Source organism: Lepidochelys olivacea (genome assembly GCF_965140295.1).
Source record: "Lepidochelys olivacea isolate rLepOli2 genome assembly, chromosome: 13".
NCBI lineage: Eukaryota > Metazoa > Chordata > Testudines > Cheloniidae > Lepidochelys > Lepidochelys olivacea.
In genome coordinates, this window is record NC_140423.1 from 21200919 (window position 1) to 21227282 (window position 26364).

The 26364-nt window shown below is 42.9% G+C and overlaps 2 protein-coding genes across 2 annotated transcripts in view; one reads left to right on the forward strand and one right to left on the reverse strand.

Annotated features, from left to right (window-relative positions):
- LPIN3 (lipin 3) overlaps positions 1–23896 on the reverse strand; it is a 74119-nt gene extending 50223 nt beyond the window's left edge. The window contains exon 1 of the mRNA XM_084646071.1: positions 23623–23896. The gene's annotated coding sequence lies outside the window, so the exon portion shown is untranslated. The remainder of the gene's footprint in view (positions 1–23622) is intronic.
- ZHX3 (zinc fingers and homeoboxes 3) overlaps positions 1–26364 on the forward strand; it is a 62723-nt gene that overhangs the window by 1292 nt on the left and 35067 nt on the right. The gene's annotated exons all lie outside the window — the stretch shown is intronic.

The window sequence follows — 26364 nt, forward strand, 5'->3', positions numbered from 1 at the left end:
AGGCACTTGGGGGAAGGGAAGGGTGCCCAGATGATCTCCTGGGGGCTGCCCAGGCACCTCCGTGCTGCTCCCCCCTGCTGTGGTCTAGCTCCCGGAAGGGGATGGTGAAAGTGCGGGGGTGGAGAGGAATAAAAGAGGCTTTGGATGTTTACAAACAAGTGTGTATTTGCTTGACATTGGCAGGCGATTTGCATGGCTGAGGCCCAAGAAGGGGGTAGGGGCTGGCATGTGGGTGTGTTGGGGAAGAGCAGCATGATACTGGTAAGGTTGGGAACAGGGCTGGCATAGGGGTGTAGTGGGCTTTGGTGTATCCATGCAGTGTTCTTCCTTCACCCCTGCCTGTCTCAGCCTAGCATCAGTCCAGAACATCAGTTTTGTAAACTGGTGCTGGCTTTAATCAGATGATTGACTATATGAAAATGCCAGTCTATTAACAAAATACATCCATGGTACTTCTACCTTAGCCCTTCCCAGCACTCTGAGCAACTGAGTTGTTTTGAGGTTGTGTTTTTTCCCCAGTGTCCATTTGTGTCTACTTCTAGATTGCTTCAGGACCTACAAATAGAACCAGGGTTGGGGAGCAAAGCATAGCTATCCCTGATCTGGTCATGGCATACAGTTTGTAGCATGGATGGAGTTATTGAGGTGTAGACTCTTTGATGCTGCTGTGATCCCATGCAATTAGCCTCGGAATACCTCTTTGTGAGAGAGATGTTATCCCCCTTTTTCAGGTAGGAAAACAGAGGTGCTGAGGCAGATTTTCAAAGGTATTTTGGTGTCTAAAGATACAAGCAGTCTTCTAGTGAGATTTGCAGAAGCCTACAACTCCCCTACAAATCCATCTTTAGATATCTATATACTTTCAGAAATCTGGCCCAAAGTAACTTGCCCATTGTCACACAAGAAATCTGTGGCAGAGATAGGATTAGAAGAACCCAGATCTTCCCTGCTGAGCCCTAACCACAGGACCATTTCTTTCTTGGAATGTTGTTTCCTAGCCAATCTAATCCCCTGGATTATTAGGTTAAAGTCCTGTCTGTGCTACCAACTGGAGCCAACTAGTAATTGGGTCCTCTGAGTTAGTCACATTTGTAGTGTGTGTCTAGTGAGTTGCTGGGGGCTTCAAGCCTCCTCCCGCCAGGCAGCTGGCTGTAGAGGATACTGGGCATCCAATGCATTTGAGTAAATCAGGTGTGGAGCCTGGATGGAAAGTGTGGAGGGTTGGGGTCTTGCATCACTTTTCTTTGGCTGGTTAACATTTCTGAGAAGTGACTGTACAGATTTACGCTGGCCTTTTAAAACACACACTGCAGTTCTGAGCATGGGAGGGGCTGTTGTGTAGTTTGCTTGAAGTTTTTCAACAAGCTCTTTACAGTGAGGTTTTCCATTTCTAATCCCAGCTGGAAAAAAGATGCCTGTGTTTTAGCTCCTCTTTCTCTCTCATTTCTGCCACTGCAGGATTATTGCCGTAGTTCAGGGTTGTTACAACACCAAGTAAACTTTCTCCCTGACCACCTCCTATTTCCACACAATCCCAAACCAAAGATCATAGTGTCCTAAGAAACTTTGATGGGCTATTCTCCATGGATATAAAAGAGCCAAAAGTTTACCTCACTAGCTGGAACATCTTAGTCTCAATTAATTTGTTTTTAAAAAGACATGGAGGAGGAAAAATTCAGAGCCACCACTGACAGAAGCAAAGGAATTAAAGAGAACACTGTATTTACCATAGAAGAGAACTGCAATTTAATAACTATATTAACTAGGTTGGATCTGTGACGTGGATATATTGTGCAACATTTGATGTGTAGCTCAGGAGGGGAAGACAGAAACTTTCAGTCTGTTCTAAATGCACGTTGTGCCACTTTATCATTATACGGCTATATTGACACCCATGCTGCCTTGGAATCCTGATCCACCTCTGTGGGTAGGAGCAAAGTGGGTGTTGCTATTGCATTTTTGTTTCAGTACTGTTTACTCTGTTGCAAAAATAAATCAGCACGTACCTCTCCAGTTCTTAGCCTCAGCCGCACAGGTTACATCATTTGCAAACTGGAGGCCAGATCCTGAGAGGTCATGAACACCCTGTAACTCCTGCTATATTCAATGAGAGCTAGGGACGTTGTCCCCTTTCTCTGGGCATCAGGTTATTATTTCCCATTCCAATACAACTGGGACCATAGATTCTTGCTTTAAAGTTTAGATGCAGCCTGGTGGATATGGAAATAAACAGCTATGCACAGTCTGTGGAACTTATGCAAGCAGTGGGCAGGAGCTGGAATAATGTTTCCCATGTTTCTTACTGTCATTCTAATTTTTCAGCTGTTCAAAATCATACACACAAACTTATGGTTTTTATGGTGGGTGGTTTTGTTTTTTTTTGGAAACTCAATTTCCTCAAGCATTTCACTTAGCCTTTGTTTTCCACCTCTGTGTATTTTTCCCTTAACCCCTTTCCCCACCACCCCCATCTTTAGGATCTGATTTTGCAACCCTTCTGCATGTGAAATATCACCAAGGGACTATTCATGAGAATAAGGATGCAGGAGCAGGACCTTAGTATGTCTGTAACATTATCTTCCTTCTCTTGCTCCCACAGTGTGCCATCATGGGCTGCTTGGGCTAGCAGTAGTGTAAGGGCTGATGCCTGGGCCGTCCCTGAGGGCCGTTCAGCTTCCCCTGCTGGTCTGACAGAGCTTTCCTTTGGCCAGGTGTAAGGCCTGCAGTATATTCTTCTTTTGCCAGGCTGAGGGGTGGTCTGGGTGGGTATGTTAGCATTTTTCCCAAAATAACCTGTTTTTTCATTTAACCAAAAAAACAAAAGACATCTCTCACCTTTGTTTGATCATCATTATTATTTGATCATCATGTGATGTAGCTCGAGTATACATAAGGCAGTGACTTGAGAGGGGCTAGTGATTACAAAATGAGAGTAAAGCTACAGTGGCTTGTTTGTCACCAGTTCCTCAAGGTGTAATTATAGTTTTGGTTTGTTTTCATCTAGCCTATATTTTATATACATACATACATACACACACACACACACATAAACACACACAGAAAACCTTGGCTTCTTTGCTCTCCTCTCAGCTTTGAGCTGCATATTATCTGTTGATCTCCCTCCTTAAACGTATTCCTGGTCACTTGACTTGCTGCCCTCCTCCCTATATTCCACCAAAATTCTTAAGTGTAATTTTAGAAACTGTTTACATTCCTCAAAGTACCTTTTGATGTATGTATTATGCTTTCCCAATGTCTCTTACTTGCCTCATTGTTGTTAAACAATATCCCACAAGCTATATACAGGCTTCTTATGTATTTTAGCATTTGCTTGAAAGCACTCAATAGTGTTAAGGTTGCAAATGTTTCCATTATTGCTTCATCCATGTAGTTGCACTCAACTTCCCAAAAGTTTCATCTGTGGGTATAAAATTTTTTTCATGTTTGAGCTCTCTGCAAAGATGAATGTTTTGGGGAAAATTTGGGGAAAAGCCTTCCAGCTACCTTTGAGTGGAGAGTGTGCGTGTGTGTGGGGGATTTTAAGAAGTTCTAATCATATATTTTTGGACAGGGCTACATCTGAGATGGCTGAAGTTTAACTGGTGGAACTTGGCATATAAATATAGTCCTTAATATAGAGCAGTGTCTGAGGGAGGATAGTTTTGATTTAAGTAATGAGCATTAGAAAATTCACTGAGACTAGAGGGCAGAAGTCACTTAAAGGAGGTGGCTCTGACTGGGAAGTAAGTACATCCCCCATCTCTCTTAGCCCTTTTCTTTCTGCTTGAGGAATACTCAGATCAGTCCCTGATTGACTTGCTCCATTAGATACAAGGGCTCAGTCTACTCACAGCTGATTTCAGACTGTTAGAGGGACACCCAGGGTCACGTTATAAACAGCCACATACATATTCTGCTCTGTAACACTTTAAGACCAATAGAAATACTTCCAGGAAACTTTTAAAATCCTCTCCAGTAGAAAGTGCTTTGAACAAAACAATCCTCTGTGTTTGCAATCCCAACATTGTGCTAACGCTTGAATGGGAAACTGACTACGTAGCATTTTCTTCTACTGTTTTCCTTGTCAAGCATATTGTTTAATACTGTTTGCTGGTATGCATACTATATAATGCTAATAATTTTTATATCAAATATACAGCATGTGCAATGTAAGTGAATTGCTAATGCTATAGGAACCTCAACTCTCATTGCAGGCTTTTTATTCTAATTGGATAACGTTAAAGTTTCCTGAACATAGTATTTTTGCATTTGTTTATATAGTACAAAGAAGCAATTGAAATGCAAGTCTGTAACTTGATCCAGAATCGTGTAAGGTTTTCATGAACCATTATGATGGAACTGCAGCCCCATAATTCAGAGGTTTTAAAATAATTTTTAAGGCTGTTGACAGATTTTCCCCCCCCTCTCCTGGGGAGGTAATTGGTCATCTTCATTGCTCCAGCTGTGAAGTGTTATCAGCGTTTTTAAGGTTGAGTGGCACCATCCACACAGTTTGAAAGGGACTAGCTCTAAATATAATTTTTAATGCATAATTATGATATCACTTGTTAATTCACAGAATATAGGTGGGATTTTTCCCCCCTCATAAATTAAGTGTTTTTTTTTTTGCTGGATTTGCAAAATGTTGGTCTCTAATCTGTGTCTGTGTACATATGCATGCATGCATGCAATACCTGCAAAAGGGCTACTGGGCCCTAAAAAGCTCCTGTGCTCACTAGTGGTCTGCAGCAAAGCATACTCTCCCCAGGTGCATTCCCTCATGGTTGGGTGTGGCAGCTGTCCTCCTCCTTTGGTACCCACTTTAGACAGCCACTTTGGCCCTGCAGTACTCTGTGGCTTCCAGTCACCTGGACCTCCAGCCAGGTCACTTTTAGTCCTACCCCTTTTAGCAAAGACAATAGCTTGGCATCATTGCACCAGATCCTCAGCCCAACTTTGGCCTTTATGGGCCTTCCAGCCAGCGGCTCTAGTGCAGGGGTAGGCAACCTATGGCTTGCGTGCCGATTTTCAGTGGCACTCTCTCTGCCTGGGTCCCAGCCACCAGCCTGGGGGAAACTCTGCATTTTAATTTAATTTTAAATGAAGCTTCTTAAACATTTTTAAAACCTTATTTACTTTACATACAACAATAGCTATATATTCTAGGCTTATAGAGAAAGACTTTCTAAAAACATTAATGTGATACTGGCACACGAAGCCTTAAATCAGAGTGAATAAATGAAGTCTCAGCACACCACTTCTGAAAGGTTGCCGACCCCTACTGTAATGTCTTCACACCACTACCTTAGGTGGGCCACTAGGGGAACCCAAACCTGTATTCTACTCTGGGTTCCCACCAGGGACCCTGTAAGGTCTGTTCATTCAGGCCCTCTGCTGCACTACTCTGCTTCCTACCAGGGCTTGCACAGCAAACCTGCCTGCCAGGCTCTTCACAGGCAGACATTTCTGCAGGTCTCAGAACAAAGGGGAGCTCAACTAGTTATGAGGAACAAAAGGTCCTGCATAAGGCCTACCTGCCCTAGGGAGAGTCTGACATCTGGGAGGCTCCAATTAGGCACTTCCTTTCAGCAGTCTTTGATTAGGCTCTAGCCCCAGCCATGCCTTCCTTCATAAGGCTAGCTCAAGAGGTCTGTTCTCTGTCCTACTCAGCCACCAGAGTGAGCTGGGCATTTCCTTTTTTAGCTCCTCCCTCCAGGCTTGATACCTTGCACAGGTGCATTGGGGTGGGGCTGATTGGGGCCACAGGCTCTCATTAACCCCTTCTTGGTCAGTGTGGGGTCTGTATACCCCATCACATGTTCCAATCTCTTGTGGTGCTGAGCTCTCTTAGATGCTGAATGCCCTTGATTGACTGTAGTCTCTGGGAAGTGAGGGTGTTCAGTGCTTTGGAGGATTGAGCTCCAGAGGCATTGGCTATTGGACAGGTCCCAATTTTTTTCAGTAGTTTTAAGAAGAGCACTATCTAAGCACACTAAGAGCTAAGCTAATGTTACTAAAATCAAACCATTGACTTACACAATTACACACTGCAAACTAGAAACCTTAGTTATAGACAACCTGTCTTGTGTTCCCAGTTATCCCCCCATTTTATTTTTCATATACTCCCTACTTTTATTCATTTAGATGAAGATAATAAAAACACCTATCCAAGGGTGTGGGTGCCCTCACAGAGTTCACAACACAGTAAATAAAATCCTAGCAGCATTACTGGGTGAGACCAAAGGTCTGTCTAGCCCAGTATCCTGTCTTCAGACAGTGGCCAATGCCAGGTGCCCCAGAGGGAATGAACAGAACCGGTTATTATCAAGTGATCCGTTCTCTGTCCCCCATTCCCAGCTTCTGGCAAACAAAAGCTAGGGACACCATTGCAACGGGAACTCAGCGAGCCAGGCACCTACAGAGACTCCTGTCCACCCCTTCACAATTTGGGGACGCATACCCTCAGCCCTCTCCAAAAACCCTCTAACCAGAAGTCTTTAGGGCTGCACATTGCAACTGATTTGATGTTTCGCCCTTATCCAGCCAAAACCCTACACAAATCAACCCTTTTCTGTGTAATCCAAGTGTTATAGGAGGTCAGTTCAATTTCTGTAATTTTATTTTATGGCAGTAGCACCTAGGAGCAACAGTCATGGGCCTGGACCCTGTTGTACTACCTGTTGTATAAACACAGAGCAAAAAGACTATCCCTGCCCCAAAAGCTTACCATCTCAGTATAAAATTAGACAAGGGATGGACACAGACGGTGGTCGGAGGGAATGGGGATTTGTAAGGAAACAGAGAGACAATATTAATCAGCATGGTGGGCCTTGGTCTCCACACCAGCAGCCAAACCTTTGTCAAGTTTTTTGTAGGCATCACATCAAAGGAGAGTTTAAAGCAGGATAAACATATGGATGTTAATGGGGAGCTCCTCCGAAGTGTGACCTGGGCGAAAGTCTGCTTTGCTTGTTTGAAAAGTGAATAAGTGGACAACCTAGGTTTGCTCGTGGAGGGATGCAAAGAGTGGCATGGTGTGGTCAGGGTGACAGGATAGGAACATGGTCTTTGCATCAGCGTTCTGAATGAATTTCAGTGGGTCAAAGTTGCAATTGGGATACAAGCCATTTTCCTGATTACAATCTAATTGTTTTGAACAGCGTCCTACACGTACTCCAAATGCTGCTGCAGGCTAACAAAGCACTTTTGTGTGTGTGTATGTGTGTGCGCGCACGTGCATCAGGTGCTTTCTTTTCATGTTGCCTCTTTAGATGCAGGATGATGTATTGCAGTGGGAGCAGGAGGCCAATTCGTCGTGGTCTCTGAGAGACATTTTTATTTTACAAAAAGTGAAGTGCCTGGTTAACACCCGAATAAATTGACTGTGTGTGTGTGTGTGAAAGCAGAATTTAAACAAATGGCCCTATGAAGTTAATTCTGCTCTCTTGATTTTTTTTGTAAGAATCAGTCAGCATCTAAGTTTCTGTGAAGAGGGCTTTGAACCTCTTGTCAGTTTAAATTTTGACAAACAAGGATGTTCAAACTGGACAAACAGCATTTAAGGTTTAGGTTTTTGTTGCTTGGTCTAGTGTCTAGATTTCCTTCTCAAACTCCATTCAGCATACGGGTATTGGTAGGGGTCTTCCATAGTGCTCCACTAATTGTTTTTGCAGCATATTTTGAGTATAAAACTAGTTATAAACAATACATCTTGGACACTTTTTCATGTAGTTGTATTTAATGAGCTGAGGTGTCTTGGTCCAGTGTCAGAAGAGTAAGTTACTAAATCCCCTGCTGGCACCTTGTACCGATGCAGAGCCCCATTGCGTCAATACCAAGGACCTCCCATGCTGAGCCAATTGCTGGCTCAGGGACTATCTGTTGTTAATAGCAAATGGGCCATTTGTGCCTTGTCAGGGGTGTCATTTAAGCAGACATTTACTTGCCATCAGTGCAGAGTGGCTGGGTTATTACACATATTGAATCTATTTCCCCATGTTAAGTATCCTCGCACCTTCTTGTCAACTGTCTAAATGGGCTATCTTGATTATCACTGCAAAAGTTTTTTTCTCCTGCTGATAATAGCTCATCTTAATCAATTAGCCTCTTACAGTTTGTATGGCAACTTCCACCTTCTCTGTATGTGTGTATATATATATCTTCTGACTATATGTTCAATTCTATGCATCCAATGAAGTGGGCTGTAGCCCACAAAAGCTTATGCTCTTATAAATTTGTTAGTCTCTAAGGTGCCACAAGTACTCCTGTTCTTTAAACTAGTATAGCTGGTTCCCATCATTATCTTTCTACCACCTCACCTAGCCTTTTGAATACGTGTACTTGATACCTTTAATGATTTTGGAGATGTTAACAATTCAGATGTGTGTCAATAAAGTCTCTTGGAACAGAGTTTCCATGCCCATTGGAAAGGTGAGTTTGTTCCTTCTTCACATGAGCGTTAATTTGATTTTAAGCACATTTCTAATTGCACGAGTATTCGTGTGAAATCATGTCCCCCTGAAGCACGTGCAGTACGTAGTTATACTGTTTTTATCAAGACATAAATCTAGGATCCCCTTTTGAAATTTCCCCCCTTTTAAAATTATTTCCAAGTAGGAGAATGCTAGTTTGGGCTGCTTGTTAATCTGAGGCAGAACTATTTAAAACAACCTCAATCACATTGATACAGAAGGAACAGTCATCTGGGCTGGAATCAGTGTAAGAAAATGGACGTGAATAATTCATCAAGACCAAAATCCACTTGTTACAATGCTCTCCCTCCCCCATGTTCCATGGAAATGTAACAGAGGCTTTAAATAACAGGCTGCACTCAGTGCTAAGGGTATTTAGCATTGTAATGATTCTCTAAAAGCAGGAAAGAGGAAATTCAGTGTAATATGGTAACTGCCACAAATTTGTGGGGGGGGGGGTCTTTGCTTTAATGCTTTTCTTTGTTTCATTGTGAGCTAAAATTCTTTACGGACACTTCACCATTCTATTTTTCTGATCTGTCACCGCTATGAAACAAGTACTATGTTTAGAAGTGTTTGCCCTGCTTTGTGTAAACCTCACACATGCTGTTCCTGTGTAGAAATCAGAATGAATCAACCTACAGTTTTTATAGTAACACTGACTCATTTCGTATTCACAGCTACTATGAAAAACAAAATTACCCTGTGTGCATCTATGCCACCTTGAGCTGCCATCTAAGCAGAGGGCAGGCCTGGCTACTATTCGTGTGGGAGAATTCTTAGGAAAACCTACATGCAGAGGGAAGTATTTGGGATTCAGTGGCATTCTTCCTTCTGAGTCAGTACTCTCTCAGATGTCCCAGCACAGTGTGAGGACTCACTGCACTGCTCCTGGAACTGCTATCATTTGGCTGCAATGTAAACTCAGGGCCATGACTACTTGAAGCTAATTGGTTCCACATCACTTTTTAAAGTAGGGCTGTTATCCCCAGGATATCTTCAGCAGGTTCCAATTGTATTTTGCCCAACGAAAACATCCATGGGCACTGCAGAAGGAAGAGGTATTCTTTACCTCCCCAGTTAAGACTGCTGTGGGATACGCTGTTGAATAGCGGCTGCCTTTCACTGGTAGGGAAGTAAGTTATGTATATGCAAGGTGGGTATTCTAAGCCCCAATCCTGCAAAGATGTAAATGTGTGCATCACTTTATATATGTGAGTCGTCCCATTGAAGTCAGTAGAACTAATCACTTATGTAGAGTTAAAAGAATGAGGAGTACTTGTGGCATCTTAGATACTAACAAATTTATTTGAGCATAAGCTTTCGTGAGCTACAGCTCACTTCATTGGATGCATTCAGTGGAAAATACGAGAGTGATCAGTTAAGGTGAGCTATTATCAGCAGGAGAAAAAAACCTTTTGTAGTGATAATCAGGATGGCCCATTGCCAACAGTTGGCAAGAAGGTGTGAGTAACAGTAGGAGGAAAAAATAAGCAAGGGGAAATAGTTTTACTTTGTGTCATGACACATCCACTCCCAGTCTTTATTCAAGCCTAAGTTAATGGTGTCCAGTCTGCAAATGAATTCCGATTCAGCAGTCTCTCGCTGGAGTCTGTGTTTGAAGATTTTTTGTTGTAGTATTGCCACTTTTAGGTCTGTAATCGTGTGACCGGGGAGACTGAAGTGTTCTCCGACTGGTTTTTTCAATGTTATAATTCCTGACCTCTGACTTGTGTCCATTTATTCTTTTACGTAGAGACTGTCCGGTTTGGCCAACGTACATGGCAGAGGGGCATTGCTGGCACATGATGGCATCTATCCCATTGGTAGATGTGCAGGTGAATGAGCCTCTGATAGTGCAGCTGATGTGATTGGGTCCTAGGATGGTGTCCCCTGAGTAGATATGTGGACGGAGTTGGAAGCGGGTTTTGTTTCAAGGTTAGGTTCCTGGGTGAGTGGTTTTGTTGTGTGGTTGCTGGTGAGTATTTGCTTCAGGCTGGGGGGCTGTCTGTAAGCAAGGACTGGCCTGTCTCCCAAGATCTGTGAGAGTGAGGGATTGTCCTTCAGGACAGGTTGTAGATCCTTGATGATGCGCTGGAGAGGTTTTAGTTGGGGGCTGAAGGTGATGGCTAGTGGCGTTCTGTTGCTTTCTTTGTTGGGCCTGTTCTGTAGTAGGTGACTTCTGGGTACTCTTCTGGCTCTGTCAATCTGTTTCTTCACTTCAGCAGGTGGGTGTTGTAGTTGTAAGACGCTTGATAGAGTTAGTTAGGAGTAACTAATCTTAGCACACAGTGCTAGTCGTAAGCCCCGGGAAGTTATAGTGCCAACTCCACCTTGATTTATTTAAAAACATGTTCCGGGGTCCTCTGTGTATCCTGATTTATTAGACTGTATGGTCCTTGAGGCAGAGACCTCTGCGTTTTCGTTGAACTGTACCAGGCTTTAGTGTCATAGAACATCAGGGTTGGAAGGGACCTCAGGAGATCGTCTAGTCTAACCCCCTGCTCAAAGCAGGACCAATCCCCAATTAAATCATCCAACCAATTTTTGCCCCATATCCCTAAATGGCCCCCCTCAAGGGTTGAGCTCACAACCCTGGGTTTAGCAGGCCAATGCTCAAACCACTGAGCTATCCCTCCTCCCCTGTGTCAATGCTTCACACATGCTAATGCCCATCTAGACCCCATTTGTGATTCATAGCTTGCCCTAGTAGTTTTGTTCCTGTTTTCCACACACATTTTCTGTGGAATGGATGGGAACTGACACTCAAGGAGCTTGCTGTTCTCTCTGCTCAGTGCGGGCCGACAGTTGAGACAAGGTGTGCTTATGTGTTATGCATTTTGAGACTAAACTTCTGCTTAATGAATGAGCAAAGAGAACCTGATTATTATGGTGGGGTCTCAGGTAAGACTTGGTTTTGCACAGGGGTAAGGCTATTAGTTTACCTAGTTCCATTGTTCAGAACATTTTTGTACCCTAATGGTAAGGAGTGACCTAAACTTAGATGCATTGACTGTGCTATAATGAATGAGAGGTCTGCAGGTGCAAACTGGTTAGATAACTTCCGCTGGGGAAGATCCTAAAACTCTGTCACTGGGTTGACTTCAGATTTACTCCTCCACGTGTTAACAATTCTTTCTAGAGAACACAAGCTAAAAGGGAACAGTGAAAACTTTCCTGACTGATTGTCCTTGGAATTTGAGGCTTTTTGAAGTTGGATGTCCGTTTAAAAGTGGTGGAGGAAGTGGGTAAAAATTGGCCCTTCGTTTTGTGGGGTCTACCAAGTGGTAAATTGATGCTGCAGAGCAAGCATGAAAATCTAGTGTATGCTTAGGGCACGTCTTCACTAGCTGTCGCAGCAGTGCTTTAACGTGGCTGTGTTGTTGCAGCGCCAGCTCTGTGAGCTATAAAAAACCCCATCCCCACCAGGGGAGTAGCTACCGGTGCCGTAGCACTGTTTAAACTACTATGTTACACCGCTGAAACTTTCAGCGCTCAGGGGACTGTTTTTTCACCCCCCTGAGAGACAAAAGTTGCGGTGCTGTAAAGCGGCCAGTGTAGACAAGGCCTTAGAAATCTGTTGTCAGCAAGGCTGGTGTCTAGACACATGCTTTGGCAAGGCAAAGCACCGTGTAACTATTAATTGTTTGTGCAGTATTGAGGCTTATATGTCAATATGGTTTTTGCCTTTTATGTTCCTCCCACTTTCTGTGGGATGCCTCCTGCATTACTCTTAATAAATCTTAGCTGACAAAGTCTTGAGCAAAATAAACTCTGGTTACTGCTGGTGTTGGCATTGTGTGTTGTCTTGTCCCTCTGCTCCCAGTCATCGCCCTTCCTGGGGCAGGGCACTGAAACTGCAAACTCAATTCAGTTTAATTCCCTTCTAACTCACAAGACCAGAGCTGCTAAGGGCTTACAGAAACAGGGCAGGCTGTACTTGCTTTCATCACTTGCCTGCACACGCTCCCCAAGAAAGTCCGTGTACCTAGTTCAGTAGCTGAGATTTTACAATAGTTGAATCTCTTGTTTTGAAAATGGTTACTTATTTCCATAGGGGAGGAGGTTTGCCTTTAAGAGAGAAATAAGTCTTTGCCAAATGGAAAAGGACAAAACTAGTATAAGAGGCAAGAGGATGTGCCACACACTAGAGGTATAAACTATAAAGATATTTTTGAAAGGACATGCAAGGTGTTTATTTATTGTTCTTCCTCCTCTTACCACTGAGAAATGCTGCTTTGCACGTGAGTTTCTGCTGCTTTTCAATTTGTCAGTAGGCTAGAGTTCCAAAACTCGGAAGAAAATATAAAAAGGTCATGTGGCATTTTAAAATGTCAGTGCCTTTTTTCCCTTCCTTCAGGGAAGAGGTGGTGTTGGGACAGACGTGGAGATTGCTTTTAGTTAAAATGTTCCCCTGCAGTGTTGTGGACCCCTCCAAAAAAAAAAATTTTTTTTAAATGCTGCTGCACTTATTTGTATATTAACTTGCTAGAATCAAAAACAAAACTGTTGAGCTGATTGAAATGGAAAAAGTAAACAAATAGAATAAAGTGACACATTGTTTAAAAACAATCTGGTCCTGGTAATAAGATGGTTGGGTTTTTTTGTGTGGGTTTTTTAATGATCTGTGTTCAAGCTTTCTTTGAAGCTGGCTTTAGAAATTTAATGAGGTAGGATGGTGGAAAATGGGATGTTTAGCAAATCAGTATTTCTGGGAAAGAAATGGTTTTAAACTGGAATTTAGACTTAAAATATTTTTGTTAATGGCTATTAAAACTTTGTAGCCAAACAGCTACATTCTTAGCAGCCCAACTGTCAGAGGAATTAAGTTAAATGGAACACCTCCTAGGAGAAGTGGTGCTTGTGGAGCTGTGTGTAAAGGACCCTCTGACTGACTTTACAAAACATAATACTCTTGTATCAAAACCCTTTTTAGCTTCAGTGTCTATTTTCTCCTGTACTTCCTTTCCTGGTATGAAGAAAAGGAGGACTTGTGGCACCTTAGAGACTAACAACTTTATCTGAGCGTAAGCTTTCCTGAGCTACAGCTCACTTCATCGGATGCATGATGATTTCCTGGTATGGCCGCTATCAAGATAATTGGGTGTAAATATAACCAAGATACACTTAAATTAATGGTCCTTTAAGTACAGTATGCAAATTTATGAAGTTCACGGGAATGTGTTAGTGGTTATTTAACACTGTCTCCCTGTTATTTGAAAGCCTGAAGCATAAGATAGCATTTAGCTTTAGATACTTGGCAGACTTGTAGTGATTAACAAAAAAACCCACATCAGTATTTTTAGAGAGGCATTCCAAGGGTGGCTGACTCCTGTTGATATCAGTGAGAGTTTTCAGCCACTCTTGAAAATCTGACCCTTACAGGCTGCAGATGATATGAATCATCTCTCCAGTTTGTGGTATCAATAATGTAAACTTCCTTAGAAGTTTTTAAGGTCAGGCTTGACAAAGCCCTGGCTGGGATGATTTAGTTGGGGATTGGTCCTGCTTTGAGCAGGGGGTTGGACTAGATGACCTCCTGAGGTCCCTTCCAACCCTGATATTCTGTGATTGTGATTCTGTGAATGGTGATGTGCCCCAAATACAGCAATTCAAAACCTGGCTGACTGTGGACTCCTGTCTGCTGCTTGCTTGAATGCTCAGGTTCATAAGTCCAAATGAAATGCTTGCAGAGAACTAGAATTCTCTCACCTCTTGGAAGCAGTTCCGCTTGCTGCCTAAACAAGTAAAGTAGTGATCTGACTCTGAGTTTTCTTCCAAATATAGAAATAATTAGCAAAACATCAATGGCAGCTTAGATGCTAATACTGAATGCTCAGTTGTGGTTCTGGTTTTGGGGCACTTGATTCAGTTTCAAATATTAAACTTAAGGTTTGCTAAGTTATGATATATCACAACAGTTATGAGGCCCAAAAGAATGTTTTTAATTTGGGGAGGAGTAGGATGAGGGAGGTGGGTCATGTATTTAGGCCCTGATCCTGAAAATGTTTAAGGATGTGTGTAACTTTAGGCAGATGAGTAGTCCCATTGAAGGCAATGAAACTACTCACATGACTAAAGTTATGTACACATTTGGGGTGATGAAAATGGGACTTGTGTCACAATATAAAATTGTTATAATCGCAATAACCTAGTTCTTACACAGAGGTTTTCATCTATTGATGTCAAAGCACTTTACCAAAGTGTCAGTTGTTATCCTCATTGTATGGATAGAAAACTGAGGCACAAAAGTGCAGTGGCTTGCCCAAGGTCATCCAGCAGGCCTGTGGCAGAGCTGGGAATAGAAACCAACTCTCCAGAGTCCCAGTCCAGTGCTCTACCCTCTAGGCCATACTGCCTTCCAAAGATTTAGAGCAGTGTGAATTGCTAATATTGTTAACCTTTGTCAAAAAAGTCAGGCCTGTCTTTATGCTTTGCGGTATCTTATTTTAAAAATTTAGACTTCCAGGCCAATATTTTCATCCAAATGATTTAAAAATATATATATAGACAGACTTGGGAGCAGGTCACTCCGCTATTTTCTTTTCATGCTTTTACTTATGTTAGTAATTGACTCAAAGAAGCCCTGGCATTGTTTGAGTCTCCTCTCTCCCCTCCCCTGCAAATACTTTGATTTTCTAAAAATAAATAATAATGTCAACAGCCCTTCAGTAACAAAGGAATGTGCACATCCTGCACTGAAAAAGAATTCCAGTAAAGGAAAAAAAAAAGATTTAGTTGTTAATCTTCCTATAAACTGAATAAAGCTTAGGGTTTGGTTTTGTTTTTTAAACTGATTTTAAACCCCCGCCTTAAAACAAACAAAAAAAACAGGTAAATCAGAAGCTGAAAATACTTTCGAATGAGAGACAGAGAGAGAGCGCAAACAAGAAAGGTCAATTGATGTGAGTAAACAAAGTGGCTTTTATAAAAAAGGTGCCACAAGTACTCCTTTTCTTTTTGCGAATACAAACTAACACGGCTGTTACTCTGAAACCTATGGATGTAGAAGCCCTCTACACCAACATTCCACACAAAGATGGACTACAAGCCGTCAAGAACACTATCCCCGATAATGTCACGGCTAACCTGGTGGCTGAACTTTGTGACTTTGTCCTTACCCATAACTATTTTACATTTGGGGACAATGTATACCTTCAGATCAGCGGCACTGCTATGGGTACCCGCATGGCCCCACAGTATGCCAACATTTTTATGGATGATTTAGAACAACGCTTCCTCAGCTCTCGTCCCCTAACGCCCCTACTCTACTTGCGCTATATTGATGACATCTGCATCATCTGGACCCATGGAAAAGAAGCCCTTGAGGAATTCCACCATGATTTCAACAATTTCCATCCCACCATCAACCTCAGCCTGGTCCAGTCCACATAAGAGATCCACTTCCTGGACACTACAGTGCTAATAAACAATGGTCACATAAACACCACCCTATACCGGAAACCTACTGACCGCTATTCCTACCTACATGCCTCCAGCTTTCACCCTGACCACACCACACGATCCATCGTCTACAGCCAAGCTCTGCGATACAACCGCATTTGCTCCAACCCCTCAGACAGAAACAAACACCTACAAGATCTCTATCAAGCATTCTTACAACTACAATACCCACCTGCGGAAGTGAAGAAACAGATTGATAGAGCCAGAAGAGTTCCCAGAAGTTACCTACTACAGGACAGGCCTAACAAAGAAAATAACAGAACGCCACTAGCCGTCACCTTCAGCCCCCAACTAAAACCCCTCCAACGCATTATTAAGGATCTACAACCTGTCCTGAAGGATGACCCAACACTCTCACAAATCTTGGGAGACAGGCCAGTCCTTGCCTACAGACAGCCCCGCAACCTGAAGCAAATACTCACCAACAACCACATACCACACAACAGAACCACTAACCCAGGAACCTATCCTTGCAACAAAGCCCGTTGCCAACTGTGCCCACATATCTATTCAGGGGACACCATCACAGTGCCTGATAACATCAGCCACACTATCAGAGGCTCGTTAACCTGCACATCCACCAATGTGATCTATGCCATCATGTGCCAGCAATGCCCCTCTGCCATGTACATTGGTCAAACTGGACAGTCTCTACGTAAAAGAATAAATGGACACAAATCAGATGTCAAGAATTATAACATTCATAAACCAGTCGGAGAACACTTCAATCTCTCTGGTCACGCAATTACAGACATGAAGGTCGCTATCTTAAAACAAAAAAACTTCAAATCCAGACTCCAGCGAGAAACTGCTGAATTGGAATTCATTTGCAAATTGGATACTATTAATTTAGGCTTAAATAGAGACTGGGAGTGGCTAAGTCATTATGCAAGGTAGCCTATTTCCCCTTGTTTTTTCCTACCCCCCTCCCCCCAGACGTTCTGGTTAAACTTGGATTTGTGCTGGAAATGGCCCACCTTGATTATCATACACATTGTAAAGGAGAGTGGTCAGTTTGGATGAGCTATTACCAGCAGGAGAGTGAGTTTGTGTGTGCGTGTTTTTGGGAAAAAAAAAGGGGGGGGGTGAGAAAACCTAGATTTGTGCTGGAAATGGCCCACCTTGATTATCATGCACATTGTAGGGAGAGTGGTCACTTTGGATGGGCTATTACCAGCAGGAGAGTGAGTTTGTGTGTGTGTGTTTTTGGAAAAAAAAAAAAGGGGGGGGGGTGAGAAAACCTGGATTTGTGCTGGAAATGGCCCACCTTGATTATCATGCACATTGTAAAGAGAGTGGTCACTTTGGATGGGCTATTACCAGCAGGAGAGTGAGTTTGTGTGTGGGGGGGCAGAGGGTGAGAAACCCTGGATTTGTGCTGGAAATGGCCCCACTTGATTATCATACACATTGTAAGGAGAGGTTTCAGAGTAACAGCCGTGTTAGTCTGTATTCGCAAAAAGAAAAGGAGGACTTGCGGCACCTTCGAGACTAACCAATTTATTAAATTGGTTAGTCTCTAAGGTGCTGCAAGTCCTCCTTTTCTTATTGTAAGGAGAGTGATCACTTTAGATAAGCTATTACCAGCAGGAGAGTGGGGCGGGAGGAGGTATTGGTTCATGGTCTGTGTGTATATAATGTCTGCTGCAGTTTCCACGGCACGCATCCGATGAAGTGAGCTGTAGCTCACGAAAGCTCGTGCTCAAACAAATGGGTTAGTCTCTAAGGTGCCACAAGTCCTCCTGTTCTTTGTGTGTACTACAAGTACCTTGCAAAAAAGTCTCCTTTACTTTTTGTACTTTTGTGGGCACGCACCTCAAAACTCTTTTGCAACAAGCCTCTAATTATAGCTTACTGATTCCTTAGGTGCCTAGATCAGGTATGAACTAGCCATAAGACCAGAGAGAATATTGATATTTGTTTGTGGGGACTCAGTGAAGCAGATTTAGAATCGAAGGTGGCCACGGGGGTACACAGCAGCGTATTTACACTATTAATAGATTCTCTTGGTGTTTTGTAACATCCCCCTCCCACTATTTTAGGGGTTTAGCCAGCCATTTAATAGAAATGAAGGGTTTGATCCAAAAGCCATGGATGTCAGTGGAAAGACTCCGATTGACACAGGCTTTGGCGGAGGCCGTAATTGAACTAGTTTTAAATTATGCAAAAGGTTTGAAAATGATCTTGCACTGTTGCCAACTCTCGCCATGGTATCACAAACCTCGCGATACTTGATGCTGTCCATAAAGCCCCAGTTCCTGTTTCTTACAGCCATGTGATTCCTATTCTCTATGAGGGCTAGAAACTTACTTTCTTAAAAAAGAAAAAGAAAAAAGAAAAGTGTGAAAACATGAACCCTAAAGGCTTAAAAAGGGTAAGGCAAATAACTCCCCTCCCCCTTTATTTTTAAAAATCTCATGACGTAATCCAATCTCGTGAGTTTGGGGGCCCAACTCATGGTTTATGAATGCTTTGAGTTAGGAGTGCTGACAATGGCAAGTTGTTTCTTTCCCTTCAATTTAAATTGGTTTCCTCAAGTTTATTACCATCCCATGGGAGTTTTGCACTGAAATTGGTTCATTGCTGAACTATTTTCCCCCCTCTGTCATGGATGCACACTGTGGTTTGATAGTTTCATCATATTTCTAGCATGGAAGAAAAACAAGAACAGAATTAAAGCAGTTGTTTTGGGGTGAAAAGCACATACATAAACTAGATGGATTTGGAAGAGAAAGTTTGGGGTGAAGGACAAGGAACAGATCACGTTTTGGGCCTGCCTATCTGGACAGATTCCATATAAATAAGAAAGATGCAGATTGAAGTATAGTATCTTGACTCACAACACATTTCAATGAAGAGTGCTGGAAAATCCAGACTCACTGGCAATCTGTTCTTCAGGATTCGTGCTGTGAATTCGTTCTGTGTACATTCTGAAGGTGTAACGTCTTAGCTTTCTATCTTTCAGAGGTACTGGACTGCCTTACAGTCATTAATGTGTTAATCCTCGCAGCATCCCTGTGAGGTCGGTAAGCGCGATTATCCCCATTTTACGTTTTCCCTGCTCAGCCACAGACTTCCTGTGTGATGTCAGGCAAGCCACTTAGCTGCTCTGTGCCTCAGTTCTCCCATCTGTACAATGGGGATCATACCGCTGCACTGCCTCACAGGGGTGTTGGGAGGCTAGATACAGTAAGGATTGAGAGCCCTAACTACTGGACAGTTCCTCCCCTCTTTCTCCAAGTAGGAACACTGAGGTCCAGTTCAGCAAAGCACTTAAACATGTTTGTACCAGGACATGAATAATCTCATCTCTATTCAGCAGAGCTGTTGAGTGTTCTTTCAGTCCTAGTGATTTCAATGGAACGGCTCAGATGCTTATAGTTAAAGCACTTGCTTAGGTGTTGTGCTGAATTAGAGGAGAACTGCACCGGCCTGGAGGAAAAAAAAAAAAAGTGTATAAACCAGGGATCGGCAACTTTGCAGAAGTGGTGTGCCGAGTCGTCATTTATTCACTCTGATTTACGGTTTCACATGCCAGTAATACATTTGAATGTTTTTAGAAGGTCTCTTTTTATAAGTCCATAATCTATAACTAAACTATCAGTGTATGTCAAGTAAATGAGGTTTTTAAAATGTTTAAGAAGCTTCATTTAAAATTAAATTAAAATGCAGAGCCCCCCCGGACTGGTGGCCAAGACCCGGGCAGTGTGAGTGCCACTGAAAATCAGCTCGCATGCCGCCTTCAGCACGCGTGCCATAGGTTGCCTACCCCCGCTGTAAACCATATGGGTTATTAAGAAGTTCTGTGGTTACTTCTGTGATTGAGATTCAGAGCATGGGCAATCCCATGCGTTCAAAAACCATGAGTCACAATCACGAGGGCTCGAAACTCACTTATTTTTTTAAATGAAAGAGGAGACTCTCACAACTTCAGAAGCTGGAACTTTAAGAAACCCACCAAACATTGTGAAGCCTGTGATAAAAATATCAAGAGTTGGCAACACGGCAATGCCACTGGAATATCAAGCCTACTGAATAAGTCTTTTATCACATTACAGGATTCACAGATTAAGTCCTTTTATAAAGGAATGTTGTCCTGTGAAGACATATTTTGCAAATATATTTTAATGTGTCCCTAACATGAAGTTTGCTAAGTTTCCCTTTGGTTTCTAACTAGTTTTGCTTTTAGGGTCCCTTGCAGTAGCACATGCGACCATGCTTCAAGTTTTGCAGCAGGGGAATGCTTAAATTCTCATAAACTAATCCTGGAATATTTATTTTCTCTATAGAACATAAGTCTTAGCTATAAGCTACCAAACTGCATCCCTTTAAGGGATGGGATCAGGACACAACTAATAATTTCGAGGATGGGTAAAGGAGCAGCAGCTAATACTAATGTTAAGAGAAAACTGGCTTGCTCTGAGATTTCCACATCAAAGGCAGGTCAGTTCATCCATTACACTTCAAGTAAGAAAGAGGTGATGGAATCTCCAAGTGTCAAAGGGATTGCTGAAACAACAAAGGATATGTAAACTGGGGAGAGAAGGGCTTATGGTGCACATAGCTCTTATTTATGTTCTGGTTTGAGTCCATCTTTTCTTTAACTGTTCAGTTGAGCTGCTTTTGATTTGGGAAGCAATATGCTTTTAAACAGCAGAAACTTGAAAACTAGAACCTTTCCCCCTCCACACACTATCAAAAATGCTTTGTTTTCAGATAGCATCTCTAATGACAAAATTTAAAGACACTGTCTGCTTAAAAATTGTACTGACATCTGAAATCTTTACCTACTATTGTTAAACCTAATTTTACTATAACTGAAAGGCACAGAGAGAAGCATTTTGCTCTATATTTCATTTTTGTGCAGTTGGTAGCACTTTGTATAGTCAGTTGCACTGTTCTCAGTGGATAGTTAGTCAGTTTCCCATGTTGTTTGCCTGTTTTTTGGTTGTTTTTTAAGACACACAGCAGCAGTAAATGTGACTAATGCCATAAAAATTTGGCAGCTGGTGTATCACATAAAACTCATTTGGAACTTGCCCAGATTTCAAGTTGACAACATCCCTTCTTAATTAGCTTAAAAGATGCTGTGAAAATTGTAAGTGTGGCTTGGTTTTTGTAACCATTAAGTTAGCAAACACGACATACAGAAATATGATCACGTAGCTTTAACTAAGCACAATTTCAAAGCTGAAGTCAATGAGCATGGAGAGTTTAGTGTTAGACAGGATTATCTGTATTGCAGGAACACCTGTAGATTGATCAGGGTCCTTTTGGGCTAAGCACTGTTCATACACTAGCAGAAAGAGAGTTCCTGTCCCAAAGAGCTTGGAGTCTTAAGTAAAGATAGGAAATGGTCTGTGGAAGAAGCTGATCCTGTAAGGGAATCTATTAGGTTATTAGTCATATCTGCTACAGTGCACTCAGAGCCTGAAACACAAGAGTTTCGAGGTTTTGCCTGTGCTCTCGTAGCACCCTTTCTTGTGGTCAGTTGATTTCTTCCTGTTGAGTTGAAGCCTGGGGAATAAATTGGGTTGGTTCCCGCCCACCCTCACTTTTCTCAGGGAATGGGGGAAACCTGTCTTAGGATTTTTTTGCTTTTGATCTTAATTTTATTTTATGTGTCACGAGAGTTTGCTAAAAGAATTCCTGCAGTCTAAACAAGACAGAAAAGCACTCCATTGAAATTTAACTGCAACCTAGCTGGGGCCAGTTCACAGCAGCATACCGTCTTGTGCGCAGAAGGTATTGAACTGCCAGAGCGCAGAGTTCTCAGGAATGGCTCTCTTTGATTTTATTCTTCCCACTTTTCTGAAATGTTATCTCCCAGCAGTCACAATAAATATTTGTTCCCAGTTGTTTTCGTCAGCCAAGCGCATGGGTAGCAATGGCTGCACCCCCAGGGTATGTGCAGGATGTGCTCTCAGGTTCAGAATCATGTTGGCGGAAACACTGCCTGGTTTGTTTTTCAGAATGTCTATGTTCATTATTGGGAGAATTATGAAAGCGAAGTCAGTCCCAGAACTTGCATTAGTTTTTTCCCCAAGCCAAGAACTTCTCAGATACAAACATATCCAAGATGCACTAGCTGTGGATTTAGTTTGCTTGTGTTGTAGACTGCAGTTATGGGGCAAATGGGGCCCCCCTCCACCCTGTCCTGCAGATACCTTGTATGTTTCACCGTGAGAAGCACTGTGTTTCTGGCTGTTCAATAACTTCCCATTTCCCTTGTAGCCTTGCTCCGTCTAAAGCTGCCTTACCCTCCCAGAAAGGGACTGCAGAGTTCTTCCCCTCTTCCCATTCAGCCCCGTCCCCTGAGGAGATCGGGTTGCATGGATCAAGAATTATGCAGATAATGCTGCCCCTAAGTGCAAATATTTTCCTGCATGTTTGCCTGGGAAAGAGGCCCCCGACTTCACACTCCCCATCCCCACCTAAACATGTCCACCTATAAACTCCCAGAGCCCCAAACATGCTGAATACATATAGGATGGGTGGGAGGAAGGAATGGTACAGTTTAGGCTTATCTCCCCCTTCTTACAACAAGTGCTTGGCTGCTCTGAGCATGTTTTCTGCATAGTATAGTCCCTCCATGGCAAAAATTAGTAGGAAGGATCTGAACTGTAGTGAGCATTCCTATCTGGGTAAGACTTTCCAAAGCACCTGAGTGACTTGAGAGCTCAAGTTCCATTGACCTTCAGTGAGACATGTGCTCTAAAGTTACCTGGGTGTGTTTGAAAAACAAACCAGCCACCCTTTGCCTTAGATGAGTATTCCTGTAAGTCAGTAAGATGAGCATGATTTGGCTCCTCTGGGAGGAATAGTGAGCCTAAGTACCTGGGGGTTGAGGATGTTGCTTGAAAATAAACTATATGTCTGGTTCCATTAGCTGGTTGAAAGAAAACATCCTCCATGAATCTGGATTGGTTCAGTAGTGGAAGCTGAGGAAAGGTCCCCTCCAAGAGTGTGTGTCCACAGAAACTCTGGGGTTCTGCCGCACAAGAGGGCTATTTTCTCTCCACAGGAAGCTTGAGATAATTTAGTATATGTAGTCACTAAAATCTTTTGTAAGTCTGCAGTCTCATTCCTGCAGAAATGGGTACTGACTGGAACTATTTCATGTTCCTCAGTTCCAAAATGCAATTTAATGTCCATGAAGTTTAATGAATCTATTTCATTATGCCTTGATGGAACAGTCTGTTCAGAACACTAAATCATATGGAGACTTGGGTTAGAAATGAGAAATCCAGTGCATTTGAGGATGTTCTTTCTACAGTAGCTGCCTTTCCTAACAATTACTAAAGAGGGTGAATTCCCAGCTCTGTGTAAGATATGAACTGGAATTTTAACTCAGGATAGTCTCCCTAGATCATCTAGAGAGTAGTTCTGACTTCAATATTTAAGAACTTAAGAACGGCCATACTGGGTCAGACCAAAGGTCCATCTAGCCCAGTATCCTGCCTTCTGACAGTGGCCAATGCCAGGTGCCCCAGAGGGAATGAACAGAACAGGTAATCATCAAGTGATCCATCCCCTGTCGCTCATTCCCAGTTTCTGGCAAACAAATGTGCCTCTGGAGAGATAAGCCTTTACACAGAGTGGCTGAGAAATACATAGTTATTGAACAAGCCTAGAAAGCGTAGGCAAACAGAATTCAAACAGTGCCTCTATAGAAGAGTTGACTCACCCCAGATGTGCCCTCTTGTGGCTGGGCGTGGCATAGCAGTTTTTCCTCTCACCCCCTGTTGATTGCTGCTCTGGACCCTCTGCTGATCAGCCTTGTTTCATGGCTCAGGCCTCGAGCCACGTCATGTTTAGTCCAACCTCTTCCAGGATAAACAAAGGACAATAAACTCAACTCAAATAAACATAACTCTTTGCCCCGATGGCTCACTGCTCTACAGACTCTTCGCCTCATCCCAGGCTCTGCAGGATTATCCTTCTGCTCTTGGGCAGAGCAGCACCTCCCAGGGTTTTCTCCCTAGAGGCCTGGCTCCAAACTCATTCGCCCTCCTCCCCCTTGTATCAGGGTGTTTCTGCATCTTCTTTCCTAGTGGCAAGTAGGAGAGCCCAGGCTTTCCCTCTCTGCTGGGTTCCAGTTCTGGGACCTTGTGGTGAGTATCTACCACCTGCTGCCTCCCTTGACCTTCCTTCAGGCCCTTTCCCACAGGCCTTTCCTAGGCTCTCCATATTCCTGCCTCTCTCTAGGCCTTTCCTCCACTCTCTGACAACCAAGAGGGACTGGAGAGTTCTTCCCTTTGCTCCCAGCAGTTCCATCTCATCTAGGCTTCCTCCTGTTATGCTCACACCACTCAGCATCTCCCTCAGCTGGGCTTCATCAACAGTTGGGCCTGGCCCAGCCTCCAGGCACCTTAATTGAGCTCTCACCAGCAATGTTAGTTCCAGCCTGGGGTATGTACCACATCACTGCTCCCTACGCATTCTTTGGGTTTGCAGGAAACCAGTTGTGAGCAATGCCAGCGAGAAACCAGCTTTGTACAAAAAATGCATTATGCCATCAACTGCACACTCTGTACCTCAGAGGCAAGAGCAGACCAGATGATCCCTGCTTGTCTTAGAACAAGACAGAAAATCCTCATAATTCCTGCCAGTACCTCAAGAAAGAGAACCTCTCCTTGGCTGCATACCTATCTCAGTGCAGCCTTTGTGCACCTGAGCAGGAATTTCTACGGAAAGAGCACCTAATACCATTGACACCATGATTAAAATGGTTTAAGGATGCTTGTCCCTTACCAAAATGAAAAATGAGAAACAATACAAAATTTTTAAAAGGCCTACATTATTGTTCTTGCTCACTGTTCTTTTGAGACCATTAAAAACATAATGCTCAATATTTAAATGTGAGTTTTAGCTAGCTGGCTACAGATTGCACCTAGGTATGTTTTAAAAGTGCAAGATTACAGGGACTTAACTGCGTGGACTAATGTTTCCAGAGTGGGTATCTAAAGTTCAGGACCTACATTTGTATTTAGGCACCCCGGTATAAGTGGCTTGATTTTTCAGAACAGATCCCTTTGAAATGAATGGGGGCTACAGGTACCCAGCACCTCTGAAAATCAAGCCACTTGTATGCCTAACTTTAGGCACCCGTATCTGAAAATTTTTCCTTTGCTAGAAATGTGTAGATAAATGAAATCCTTTGTCCCCTTGGTCTCACTGAAATGGAACTGACATTGTGGAACTGCTGTTATTGTTGGCATGGAAGGTGTGAATGTCAATCAACTCAAGAGGCATAATAAACAGCAGAACTTAGTTCAAGACAATCATTTCCAGGTAATTAATAGGAGCCACCACAAATTACTGCCTTGGAGTAGGCTGACGAGAACTTTTAAACACCCCCGCACACCCCATTATTACAGACATTAGGAAGCATAGGAGAGGGAGCAGCCCAGCGAGTGAGCCTAGGTGATTCCCTCAGCTGTACTATAGAAGGCATTCATCTAGTTCCCTTTTTGAAGTAGGAGGACTGATGCCAGAGTGCTTGATCAGAGGAGTAGCTTCTCCACAGCCCTGGAGCTGTTACTCAGCTGGAAGAAAGTAACACATTTTGAGAACCCCTCTTGGAGGTCATCAGATAGTTAAATTGTTTCCTTCCACAAGTGTCACTTCCCTCTTTAGCTGCTTGACCTCCTGCAGAGAGAGGCTTGGAGAAGTTGTTATTGTGCTACCTTCCCTAGTATGCATACAAAGTATCCGCTCCAACTACATTTCCCTTAAGTAGGCTTTGTGCTGAGCAGTCCCTGTGCCCTATGCAGTAATACGAAAACATGTGGCTTACTGACAGCCATCCAAGAAAATACTGAAATGAAACTGATGCCTGGAAGCAGGATGACAGGTGTTAGGACAGATGACTGAAGCTTTGGATGAAATGTTGAGGAATCGGTTCACCTCTCCCCTTTCGTGAAAGTGTTCTATATGTAAGTACTTAGTTTTCATGTATCAAACATCTGCTCAGCTTTGCTGCTTTCTTGAGGAGGTTGTGGTTAGTTGGAAGAGCAGAAAAGATAGGTGGTGCTGGCAATTTGGGGAATATCCTTAGTATGTAATACGGCTTCTCTGGAAATCACTAATATAAAGAGTCACAGTAAACTGGAAAAATTTGAATATGTATTATTACAAGGAACCCCTAAGATTCCTCTCTCTGAAAGAGTTTAGTCATTAACAGTCATCTTTGTCCGTTTGACGATACTTTTTGTGGACAGTTTCACTGTTGGTCATTCTCATTCTCACACACACTTCTCCCATGCCTGCAGTTTTAGCCCAGACTCTCCAACAGGGTGTTTAGCTGTCACAGCAGCAGCAAAGCTCCCCCCTTTTTTGACCTTGGGTTCTGTATTCCTGTCAAGAACTGGCCTGTATTGGTTTATAAGCATGCTGGGTAAGGGTTCACACTGCCATATTTGAAAAG